This window comes from Carcharhinus amblyrhynchos, unplaced genomic scaffold (genome assembly GCF_965287045.1).
Source record: "Carcharhinus amblyrhynchos unplaced genomic scaffold, sCarAmb.v2.hapA scaffold_707, whole genome shotgun sequence".
Lineage (NCBI taxonomy): Eukaryota > Metazoa > Chordata > Chondrichthyes > Carcharhiniformes > Carcharhinidae > Carcharhinus > Carcharhinus amblyrhynchos.
Genome location: NW_027650447.1, coordinates 47,380 through 58,446, shown reverse-complemented (window position 1 = coordinate 58,446; position 11,067 = coordinate 47,380). Strand labels below are relative to the sequence as shown.

The window sequence follows — 11,067 nt, the reverse complement described above, 5'->3', positions numbered from 1 at the left end:
ATCAGTACAGATACAGTCAGTAACACAGGGTGCTGGGGGAGAGAGAGGGGTTACTGAGTGACAGTGTGAGGGAGCTGGATTAACATCAGTACAGATACAGTCAGTAACACAGGGTGCTGGGGGAGAGAGAGGGGTTACTGAGTGACAGTGTGAGGGAGCTGGATTAACATCAGTACAGATACAGTCAGTAACACAGGGTGCTGGGGGCGGGGAGGGGTGGAGAGAGGGGTTACTGAGCTCAATGAGCAGTGGATTAAAGAATAGAGCAAATTCTTACTTGGTGTTTCCCCACAGGATCTGGCCTGACAGCCTGTGTGTGCAGGGTGCATACACAGTGAGGGTGGGTGTCGTGTTAGTCTGGGCGACCCTCTGCTGGGAGTCAGTGAGGGGGTGTTTGAAGACAGGAGCCCCTGTTGTGTCCCTTGGCGTTCAACGTTAACTGTCACCCCCAAACCACCAGTGTGGAGAGGGGCCCGCGGCTCCCTGTGACATCACAACAAATGGAACCAGCAACGTTTAAAGCAGCGACGGATTCCTTTGGAAAGTTCCTTAAAGGAGCCTGCCCTGGCAGTGTGGATCATGCAGCAACCCCACCCTTCCACTGTCTCCCTTCCCCACCCTTCCACTGTCCCCCTGCCCCACCCTTCCATTGTTCCCCTCCCCACCCTTCCACTGCCCCCCTCCCCACCCTTCCACTGCCCTCCACCCTTCCACTGTCCCCCTCCCCACCCTTCCACTGTCCCCCTCCCCACCCTTCCACTGCCCCCTCCCCACCCTTCCACTGCTCCCCTCCCCACCCTTCCACTGCTCCCCTCCCCACCCTTCCACTGCCCCCCTCCCCACCCTTCCACTGCTCCCCTCCCCACCCTTCCACTGCTCCCCTCCCCACCCTTCCACTGTCTCCCTTCCCCACCCTTCCACTGTCCCCCTGCCCCACCCTTCCATTGTTCCCCTCCCCACCCTTCCACTGCCCCCCTCCCCACCCTTCCACTGCCCTCCACCCTTCCACTGTCCCCCTCCCCACCCTTCCACTGCCCCCTCCCCACCCTTCCACTGCTCCCCCCCCCACCCCCCCCCCCCCCCCCCCCCCACCCCCCCCAAGAGCCCAGAGACTCTGCACCCATTGAACGAATCCATGGATGATCCGTGCCCCCATTCTGCCTGCTGACGGCCTGCTGCACAGTGCCCTCCCCATGGGGCAGTTCTCAGAGAACCCCTCCCAGCTTGACCACCCAGAGGAAGCAGGGTGGCAGACACAGGGGGTAACTCCCATCCTGCCCCACAGACACACACATCCACTCTCACAGACACACACTCACACGCATGCACATATACACACACTCACACCCGCACACTCTCACACACCCTACACTCGCATGCATGCGCACACACACACACACTCACTCCCAGGACAGGTACAGCACAGGGTTAGATACAGCGTAAAGCTCCCTCTACACTGTCTCCATCAAACACTCCCAGGACAGGTACAGCATGGGGTTAGATAGAGTAAAGCTCCCTCTACACTGTGCCCCACCAAACACTCCCAGGACAGGTACAGCACGGGGTTAGATACAGAGTAAAGGTCCCTCTACACTGTGCCCCACCAAACACTCCCAGGACAGGTACAGCACGGGGTTAGATACAGAGTAAAGCTCCCTCTACACTGTCCCCCATCAAACACTCCCAGGACAGGTACAGCACGGGGTTAGATGCAGAGTAAAGCTCCCTCTACACTGTCCCCCCATCAAACACTCCCAGGACAGGTACAGCACAGGGTTAGATACAGAGTAAAGCTCCCTCTACACTGTCCCCCCCATCAAACACTCCCAGGACAGGTACAGCACAGGGTTAGATACAGAGTAAAGCTCCCTCTACACTGTCCCCATCAAACACTCCCAGGACAGGTACAGCACAGGGTTAGATACAGAGTAAAGCTCCCTCTACACTGTTTTACAATTGGGTGCTGTGTGAGTTCCTTGTATTTGTTATGTTTGTGGAAGTGGGTTCCCCAATTCATTACAGTCTCTGGTGAAGAGGGGCGAGGTGCTGTCCCTTCGTTATTTACCCTGCTGGTTTGCTCCCCTGATTCTAAAAGGACCCCTTTCCTCTTCAATGTCTTTCCGCAGTGTAAACGTGTTAGAAGGAACCAATTTAACCAGGCAATGTCAAGTTCAAGAAATTGTGAGTTTATTACTTACTAACATGTATGAGGAAATCATAAAATATGACACACACACACACACACACACACACACACACACACACACACACACACACACACACACACACACACACACACACACACATTAGAAACAAGAAACATGTTAAACATCACAGTTAAACGGAGTTATCCCCCAAAACGTTTAAAGTTTATTTATTAGTGTCCCAACTAGGCTTACATTAACACTGCAATGAAGTTACTGTGAAATTCCCCCAGTCGTCGCACTCCTGTTAGGGTACACTGTGGGAAGATTTAGCATGGCCAACGCATCTAACCAGCACGTCTTTCAGACTGTGGGAGGAAACTAGAGCACCCGGAGGAAACCCACGCAGACACGGGGAGAACGTGACCCAAGCTGGGAATCAAACCTGGGTCTCTGGTGCTGTGAGGCAGCGATGCTAACCACTGTAGCACCGTGATTTCAAGAAGAAATTAGATATCGCTCTTGGGGCTAAAGGGATCGCGGGATATGGGGAGGGAAGGGGAGGAAATCAGTATTTGAATTCGAATTTCAGCCATGATTGAAATGAATTGTGGAGCAAGACTGAAGGGCCAAATGGTCTCCTCCTGCTTCGAGTTTCTATGTTTCCATGTATCTCCCCCACCTTTGTCCCTGGAGGAAAAGATGGCCCACAACAGGAGAGAGTAGGAGAAGACAGGCTCGGTGGCACAGTGGTTAGCACTGCTGCCTCACAGTGCCAGGGACCTGGGTTCGATTCCTGGCTGAGGTCACTGACTGTGTGGAGTCTGCACGTTCTCCCCGTGTCTGCGTGGGTTTCCTCCGGGTGCTCCGGTTTCCTCCCACACTCCAAAGATGTGTGGGGTAGGTTGATTGGCCATGCTAAATTGCTCCTTTGTGTTAGGGGGACTAGCTGGGGTAAATGCATGGAGTTCTGAGGATAGGGCTTGGGTGAGATTGTGTTTGATGCAGACACGATGGGCCGAATGGTTTCCTTCTGCAGTGTAGGGATTCTGTAGGGGGAGGGGGAGTTCCCAGCATGCATCTGCTGACACTCCCTTGGAGCAGTGCACAATAGTTTAAAGTTTCAAAATTTATTCATTATTGTCACAAATAATGTTTACGTTAACGCTGCAATGAAGTTACTGTTAAATACCCACTGGAGGGAGCACCACATAGTCCTTGCAGTGTGAGGAACTGTGTTAACACCCACAGAACTACCTCAGCACTGACCCTCCCACAGTGCGGCGCTCCCTCAGCACTGACCCTCCCACAATGCGGCGCTCCCTCAGCACTGACCCTCCCACAGTGCGGTGCTCCCTCAGCACTGACCGTCCCACAGTGCGGCGCTCCCTCGGCACTGACCCTCCCACAGTGCGGCGCTCCCTCGGCACTGACCCTCCCACAGTGCGGTGCTCCCTCAGCACTGACCCTCCCACAGTGCGGCATTCCCTCAGCACTGACCCTCCCACAGTGCGGCGCTCCCTCAGCACTGACCCTCCCACAGTGCGGCACTCCCTCAGCACTGACCCTCCCACAGTGCGGCGCTCCATCAGCACTGACCCTCCCACAGTGCGGCACTCCCTCAGCACTGACCCTCCCACAGTGCGGCACTCCCTCAGCACTGACCCTCCCACAGTGTGGGACTCCCTCAGCACTGACCCTCCCACAGTGCGGTGCTCCCTCAGCACTGACCCTCCCACAGTGCAGCGTTCCCTCAGCACTGACCCTCCCACAGTGTGGCGCTCCCTCAGCACTGACCCTCCCACAGTGCGGCACTCCCTCAGCACTGACCCTCCCACAGTGTGGGACTCCCTCAGCACTGACCCTCCCACAGTGCAGCACTCCCTCGGCACTGACCCTCCCACAGTGTGGGACTCCCTCAGCACTGACCCTCCCACAGTGCAGCACTCCCTCGGCACTGACCCTCCCACAGTGCGGCGCTCCCTCAGCACTGACCCTCCCACAGTGCGGTGCTCCCTCAGCACTGACCCTCCCACAGTGCGGTGCTCCCTCAGCACTGACCCTCCCACAGTGCAGCGCTCCCTCAGCACTGACCCTCCCACAGTGCGGTGCTCCCTCAGCACTGACCCTCCCACAGTGCAGCGCTCCTCAGCAGTGACCCTCCCACAGTGCGGCGCTCCCTCAGCACTGACCCTCCCACAGTGCGGCGCTCCCTCAGCACTGACCCTCCCACAGTGCGGTGCTCCCTCAGCACTGACCCTCCCACAGTGCAGCGCTCCCTCAGCACTGACCCTCCCACAGTGCGGCGCTCCCTCAGCACTGACCCTCCCACAGTGCGGCGCTCCCTCAGCACTGACCCTCCCACAGTGCGGCGCTCCCTCAGCACCGACCCTCCCACAGTGCAGCGCTCCCTCAGCACTGACCCTCCCACAGTGCAGTGCTCCCTCAGTGTGGCGTTCCTCACTGTTGGTGGGTCCTGGATGGATTGTCTATGGTAAACCTCCGGGTCCGTCCACCGGATTGTTGCCAGGATAGACAGAACACCACCTCATACTGAACCTCTCAAAGGTCTCCAGCGATTCTGTTGTAGACAGTGAGGATGGATGTTACAGTTTGCAGAGGGACATAGATAAGCTGCAGAGCTGGACCGACAGGTGGCAAATGGAGTTTAATACGGAAAAGTGTGAGGTGATTCACTTTGGAAGGAGTAACAGGATTACAGAGTATTGGGCTAATGGGAAAGACTCTTAGTAGTGTCGACGAGCAGAGAGATCTCAGTGTCCATATGCATAGATCCCTGAAAGTTGGCACCCAGGTTGATAGGGTTGTTAGGAAGGCGTACGGTGTGTTAGCATTTATTGTAGAGGGATTGAGTTTTTGGAGCCATGAGATCATGTTGCAGCTGTACAAAACTCTGGTGCAACTGCACTTGGAGTATTGTGTACAGTTCTGGTCGCCGCATTATAAGAAAGATGTGGAGACATTGGAAAGGGTGCAGAGGAGGTTTACCAGGATGTTGCCTGGTATGGTGGGAAGGTCTTATGAGGGAAGGGTGAGGGACCTGAGGTTACTTTCATTAGAGAGAAGGAGGTTACGAGGTGACCTAATTGAGGCATACAAGATGATCAAGGATTGGATAGGGTGGACAGTGAGAGCCTTTTCCCTCGGATGATGATGGCTAACACAAGGGGACATAGCTTTAAATTGAGGGGTGGTAATTATAGGACGGATGTCAGAGGTAGGTTCTTTACTCAGAGGGTAGTAAGGGCGTGGAATGCCCTGCCTGCAGCAGTTGTGGACTCGCTAACTTTAAGGGCGTTCAAATGGTCAGTGGATAGACATATGGATAACATTGGAATAGTTGAGGTTAGAGGGTCATTAGATTGGTTCCACTGGTTGGCGCAACATCGAGGGCCAAAGGGCCTGTACTGCGCTGTAATGTTCTATATTCTATGTTCTGTAGAATCCTCTCACACAGACCCCAAGCCAATGGCGACCCCTGACCCCAGGACACCCTGCCCACCCCTCATCCACAAGCTGCTGTGCCCTTGCCCCTCCCCCTCCATACCCCCACCCCACACCGTGGCCGACCTGCCCTTCAGGTTGGTATTAAGCTGGAGTCTCTGCCTCTCTCCCCCTCGCAACTGAGTGTCCGTGTCCCACAATGAGGAGTGTTTCACGCCAATCTAACTTCCTGCCGGTGGGGTGGAACATTCCGGAAGAGTGGATGGGGGGTCGGGGGGGCGTGCTTGGAGGGGGTGGCCTGGTGGGGTGTGGTGGGGAGATGGGATTGCGTGCCGAGGTCAGGAACGTGAGATTGGAATCGCGACACAGCTCACGGCAGTGGGAAAGATCTGGGAGAATCGTAAACAGTTTGGCGCTGCACTTGAGGGCGTGTTTTAGGCCCGCCTGCTATTTTCCAGGACTGGCGCAGCGAGCAGGGAAAATCACCCTCATTGCCTGGGCTGCAATTAAACTAACAGCCTCCAGAGGGAGCCACTCTGCAGTGTGCTCCCTCCTGCCCTCCTGTGGACCACTGCTGTCACTGCACAACATTTACAGGACTGGACATCAGCAAAATTAAATATCCCCTCGCACTTCTTCAGCACTGACCCTCCCGCAGTGCGGCGCTCCCTCAGCACTGACCCTCCCACAGTGCGGCGCTCCCTCAGCACCGACCCTCCCACAGTGCGGCGCTCCCTCAGCACCGACCCTCCCGCAGTGCGGCGCTCCCTCAGCACCGACCCTCCCACAGTGCGGCGCTCCCTCAGCACTGACCCTCCCGCAGTGCGGCGCTCCCTCAGCACCGACCCTCCCGCAGTGCGGCGCTCCCTCAGCACCGACCCTCCCGCAGTGCGGCGCTCCCTCAGCACCGACCCTCCCGCAGTGCGGCGCTCCCTCGGCACTGACCCTCCCGCAGTGCGGCGCTCCCTCAGCACTGACCCTCCCACAGTGCGGCGCTCCCTCGGCACTGACCCTCCCACAGTGCGGCGCTCCCTCGGCACTGACCCTCCCACAGTGCGGCGCTCCCTCGGCACTGACCCTCCCACAGTGCGGCGCTCCCTCGGCACTGACCCTCCCACAGTGCGGCGCTCCCTCGGCACTGACCCTCCCACAGTGCAGCACTCCCTCAGCACTGACCCTCCCACAGTGCAGCACTCCCTCAGCATTTGACCCTCTGACAGTGTGGCGCACACTCAGCATGACGTTCCTGACTGTTGGCAGATCCTGGGATGGATTGTCCATGGTAAACCACTGTGTCCATCCACCAGACGGATACCAGGGTAGGCAGAACACCACCTCATATGGAAACTGCCTCAGGTTTTCCAATGGTTCTGGAGAATCCTTCCCAGACAGACCTCAACCCAATGGCGACCCCCCGAGCTGAGGATATCCTGCCCAGCCTGAGCGCTGCCCCCAACCCCAAGCTGCTGCCCCCTTGCCCCCTTCCCTCTCCATACCCCCATCCTGCACCGTGGCTGACCTGCTACTATGCCCTTCGGGTTGGTATTAAGCTGGAGTCTCTGCCTCGCTCCCCCTAGTAAGTGAGGTTCTGGATTCCCACTGCGAGGAGTGTTTCGCGCCAATCTAACTTCCTGCCAGAGAGGTGGAACATTCCAGGAAAGTGGATGGGGGGATTGGCGGGGGAAGCCTGGTGGTGTGTGCTGGGGAGATGGGATTGCGTGCCGAGTTCACTAACGTGAGATTGGAATCGCAACACAGCTCACGGCACTGGGAGAGATCTGGGACAGTGGTAAACTGTTTGGCTCTGGGGTTCAAGGGGTGTTTTAGGCCTGCCCGCTATTTTCCAGGACTGGAATGACCTGCAGCCGACGCGGCGAGCAGGGAAAATCGCCCTCATTTATCTGGGCTGCAATTAAACTGATGTGGAGATGCTGGTGTTGGACTGGGGTAAACACAGTAAGAAGTCTCACAACACCAGGTTAAAGTCCAACAGGTTTATTTGATAGTCAACCCGCAAGCTCTCGGAAACGCTGTTCCTTCGTCAGGTGTTTGGAAAGTTCTTTCCACACTTCCCAAACACCTGACAAAGAAACAGTGTTCTTACTGCAATAAAACTAACAGCCTCCAGAGGGAGCCACTCTGCAGTGTGCTCCCTCCTGCCCTCCTCTGGACCTCTGTTACGACTGCACATTTACAGAACTGAACAATAGCAAAATTAAATATCCCTCGCACTCTCTCAGCACTGAATCTCCGTCAGTGCCCTGCTCCCTGAGCATTGTGGGTTTGGGATTGGGTTTAGGTTTGAGTCTGGGGTTGAGTTTTGCTTTGTTTGGGTTTGGGTTGGGTTTGTGTTTGAGTTTGGGATTGGGTTCGGGTTTGGGATTGGGTTTAGGTTGGGTTTGAGTTTGGGCTTGGGTTTTGGTTTGAGTTTGGGCTCGGGTTTAGGTTTGAGTTTGAGGTTGGTTTGAGATTGGGGTTGGTTTTAGGTTGGGGTTTGTGTTTGAGGTTAGGTTCAGTTTTGGGTTTGGGTTTAGGTTGGGTTTGAGTTTGGGGTTAGGTTTTGGTTTGAGATTGGGGTTGGTTTTAGGTTGGGTTCGGGTTTGGGGTTGGGTTTTGGTTTGAGTTTGGGGTTAGGTTTTGGTTTGAGTTTGGGATTGGGTTTAGTTTTGAGTTTGGGGTTAGGTTTTGGTTTGAGTTTGGGGTTGGGTATAGGTTGGGTTTGTGTTTAGGGCAGGGTTTTGGTTTGAGTTTGGGGTTGGGTTTTGGTTTGAGTTTGGGATTGGGCTTAGGTTTGAGTTTGAGGTTGGGTTTTGGTTTGAGATTGGGGTTGGTTTTAGGTTGGGTTTGTGTTTGAGGTTGGGTTCTGTTTTGGGTTTGGGTTTAGGTTGGGTTTGAGTTTGGGGTTAGGTTTTGGTTTGAGATTGGGGTTGGTTTTAGGTTGGGTTTGTGTTTGAGGTTGGGTTCGGGTTTGGGGTTGGGTTTTGGTTTGAGTTTGAGTTTGGGATTGGGCTTATGTTTAAGTTTGAGGTTGGGTTTTGGTTTGAATTTGGGGTTGGGTTTAGGTTGGGTTTGTGTTTGGGGTAGGGTTTTGGTTTGAGTTTGGGGTTGGGTTTTGGTTTGAGTTTGGGGTTGGGTTTGTGCTTGAGGTTGGGTTTGGATTTAGGTTGGGTTTGGGTTTAGGTTTGGTTTGGGATTGGTTTGAGTTTGGGGTTAGGTTTAGGTTGGGTTTGTGTTTGAGGTTGGATTCAGGTTTGGGGTTAGGTTTAGGTTGGGTTTGAGTTTGGGGTTGGGTTTTGGTTTGAGTTTGGGGTTGGGTTTTGGTTTGAGTTTGGGGTTGGGTTTTGGTTTGAGTTTGGGATTTGGTTTGGGTTTGGTTTGAGTTTGGTTTGAGTTTGGGGTTGGGTTTTGGTTGGGCTTGTGTTTGAGGTTGGGATTGAGTTTGGGGTTGGGTTTTGGTTTGCGTTTGGGATTTGGTTTGGGTTTGGTTTGAGTTTGGGGTTGGGTTTAGGCTGGGTTTGTGTTTGAGATTGGGTTCAAGTTTGGGTTTTGGTTTGAGTTTGTGGTTGGGTTTGGGTTGGGTTTGTGTTTGAGGTTGGGTTTGGGGTTGGGTTTTGGTTTGAGTTTGGGGTTGAGTTTTGGGTTGGGTTTGTGTTTGAGGTTGGGTTCGGGTTTGAGTTTGGGGTTGGGTTTGGGTTTGAGTTTGGGGTTGGGTTCGGGTTTGAGTTTGGGGTTGGGTTTTGGTTTGAGTTTGGGGTTGGGTTTTGGTTTGAGTTTGGGGTTGAGTTTTGGTTTGAGTTTGGTGTTGGGTTTTGGTTTGAGTTTGGGGTTGGGTTTGTGTTTGAGGTTGGGTTCGGGTTTGGGGTTGGGTTTGAGTTTGGGGTTGGGTTTTGGTTTGAGTTTGGGGTTGAGTTTTGGGTTGGGTTTGTGTTTGAGGTTGGGTTCGGGTTTGAGTTTGGGGTTGGGTTTTGGTTTGAGTTTGGGGTTGGGTTTTGATTTGAGTTTGGGGTTGGGTTTTCGTTTAAGTTTGGGGTTGAGTTTTGGTTTGAGTTTGGGGTTGGGTTTTGGTTTGAGTTTGGGGTTGGGTTTAGGTTGGGTCTCTGTTTTCAGTTGGATTTGGACTGGTTTTTGGATTGGTGCTTTGCTGAGCTCAGGTCATGTGCCAGGATTTAGCTTTTCCCTTTTGTATTCCAGAGCTCCGGAAATTCTGACAGCTCCATCTCCTGTCAGCTTTACGTAAACTGGGCAGTGATCTGGGAGAAGAACAATTAACACAGGAGGGAGAAAGAGAGAAAGACAGACCGATTGAGAGAGACAGATAGAGAGTGAGAGACCGATTGAGAGAGACAGATAGAGGGATAGAGACAGAGTGACAGACAGAGAGAGAAACACAGAGAGATAGAGGGACACAGAGACAGGAAGAGACAGAGTGAGAGAGAGTGACAGACACGAAGAAATTGAGGGAGTGTGAGACAGAGAGTAAGGGCGAGAGAGCGAGGGTAAGGGACAGATCTCTGCCACTTTCACATGCAGGGAAGCAGTGCATAGAAGAGATCTCGTGAAAAAGAGAGAACGCTCGCACTCAAACTATCATCTAGAGAAAGGAAGATTGTGTTTTACATGTGCACAGAGCTGTGTCGATCCCGGAGTGAAAGGTACGTGTGTTACTGAACAAAACCATTTGCACAAGACTGTCACTGCAGCATCTCTCTGGAGATCCAACTTACAAGAGAGAAAGAGTGATAGAGAGTGAGTGAGAGACAGAGAGAGAGAGAGAGCGATAGAGACTGAATGAGAAAGAGAGAGAGCGATAGAGAGTGAATGAGAGAGAGAAAGGCCAAGAGAGAGAGAAAGCTATAGAGATTAAGAGACAGAGAAAGAGAGTGAGTGAGAGAGAGAGCGATAGAGAGTGAGTGAGAGACAGAGAGACCAAGAGAGAGAGACAGAGAAAAAGAGAGAGCGATAGAAAGTGAGTGAAAGAGAGAGACGACAGAGAGAGAGGCAGAGAGAGACAGCGATAGAGAATGAGTGAGAGACAGAGAGAACGAGAGAGAAAGAGAGACGGAGAGGAAGAGAGAGACAGCGATAGAGAATGAGTGAGAGACAGAGAGAACGAGAGAGACAGAGAGGAAGAGAGAGATAGAGAGTGAGTAAGAGAGAGAGACAGAGAGAGGGAAAGACAGAGAGAGAGACAGACAGACAGACAGAGAAAGTGTGTTAGAGAGTGAGAGAGATTGAGAGAGAGAAAAACAGAGAGAGACAGACAGAGAGGGAGAGAGGAGGCAGAAACAGAGAGAGACAGACAGACAGAGCGAGAGAGAGTGAGAGAGATTGAGAGAGAGAAAAACAGAGAGACAGATGGAGAGGGAGAGAGAAGGAGGCAGAAACGGAGAGAGAGAGAGAGACAGACAGCATCAGAGGGAGAGAGACAGAGAGTGCAAGACAGCAAGATAGATAGCGA

The 11,067-nt window shown here is 53.7% G+C and overlaps 1 protein-coding gene across 2 annotated transcripts in view; it reads left to right on the top strand.

Moving 5' to 3' along the window:
• The window catches only part of LOC145339856 (uncharacterized), a 40,196-nt gene that overhangs the window by 1,603 nt on the left and 27,526 nt on the right, over window positions 1-11,067 (top strand). Inside the window, exon 2 of one of the 2 annotated variants that reach the window (XM_080184389.1) lies at window positions 2,127-2,181. The gene's annotated coding sequence lies outside the window, so the exon portion shown is untranslated. Of the gene's footprint in view, window positions 1-2,126; window positions 2,182-9,974; window positions 10,262-11,067 lie in introns of those variants that run through there. The other variant, XM_080184388.1, reaches the window with a different exon arrangement.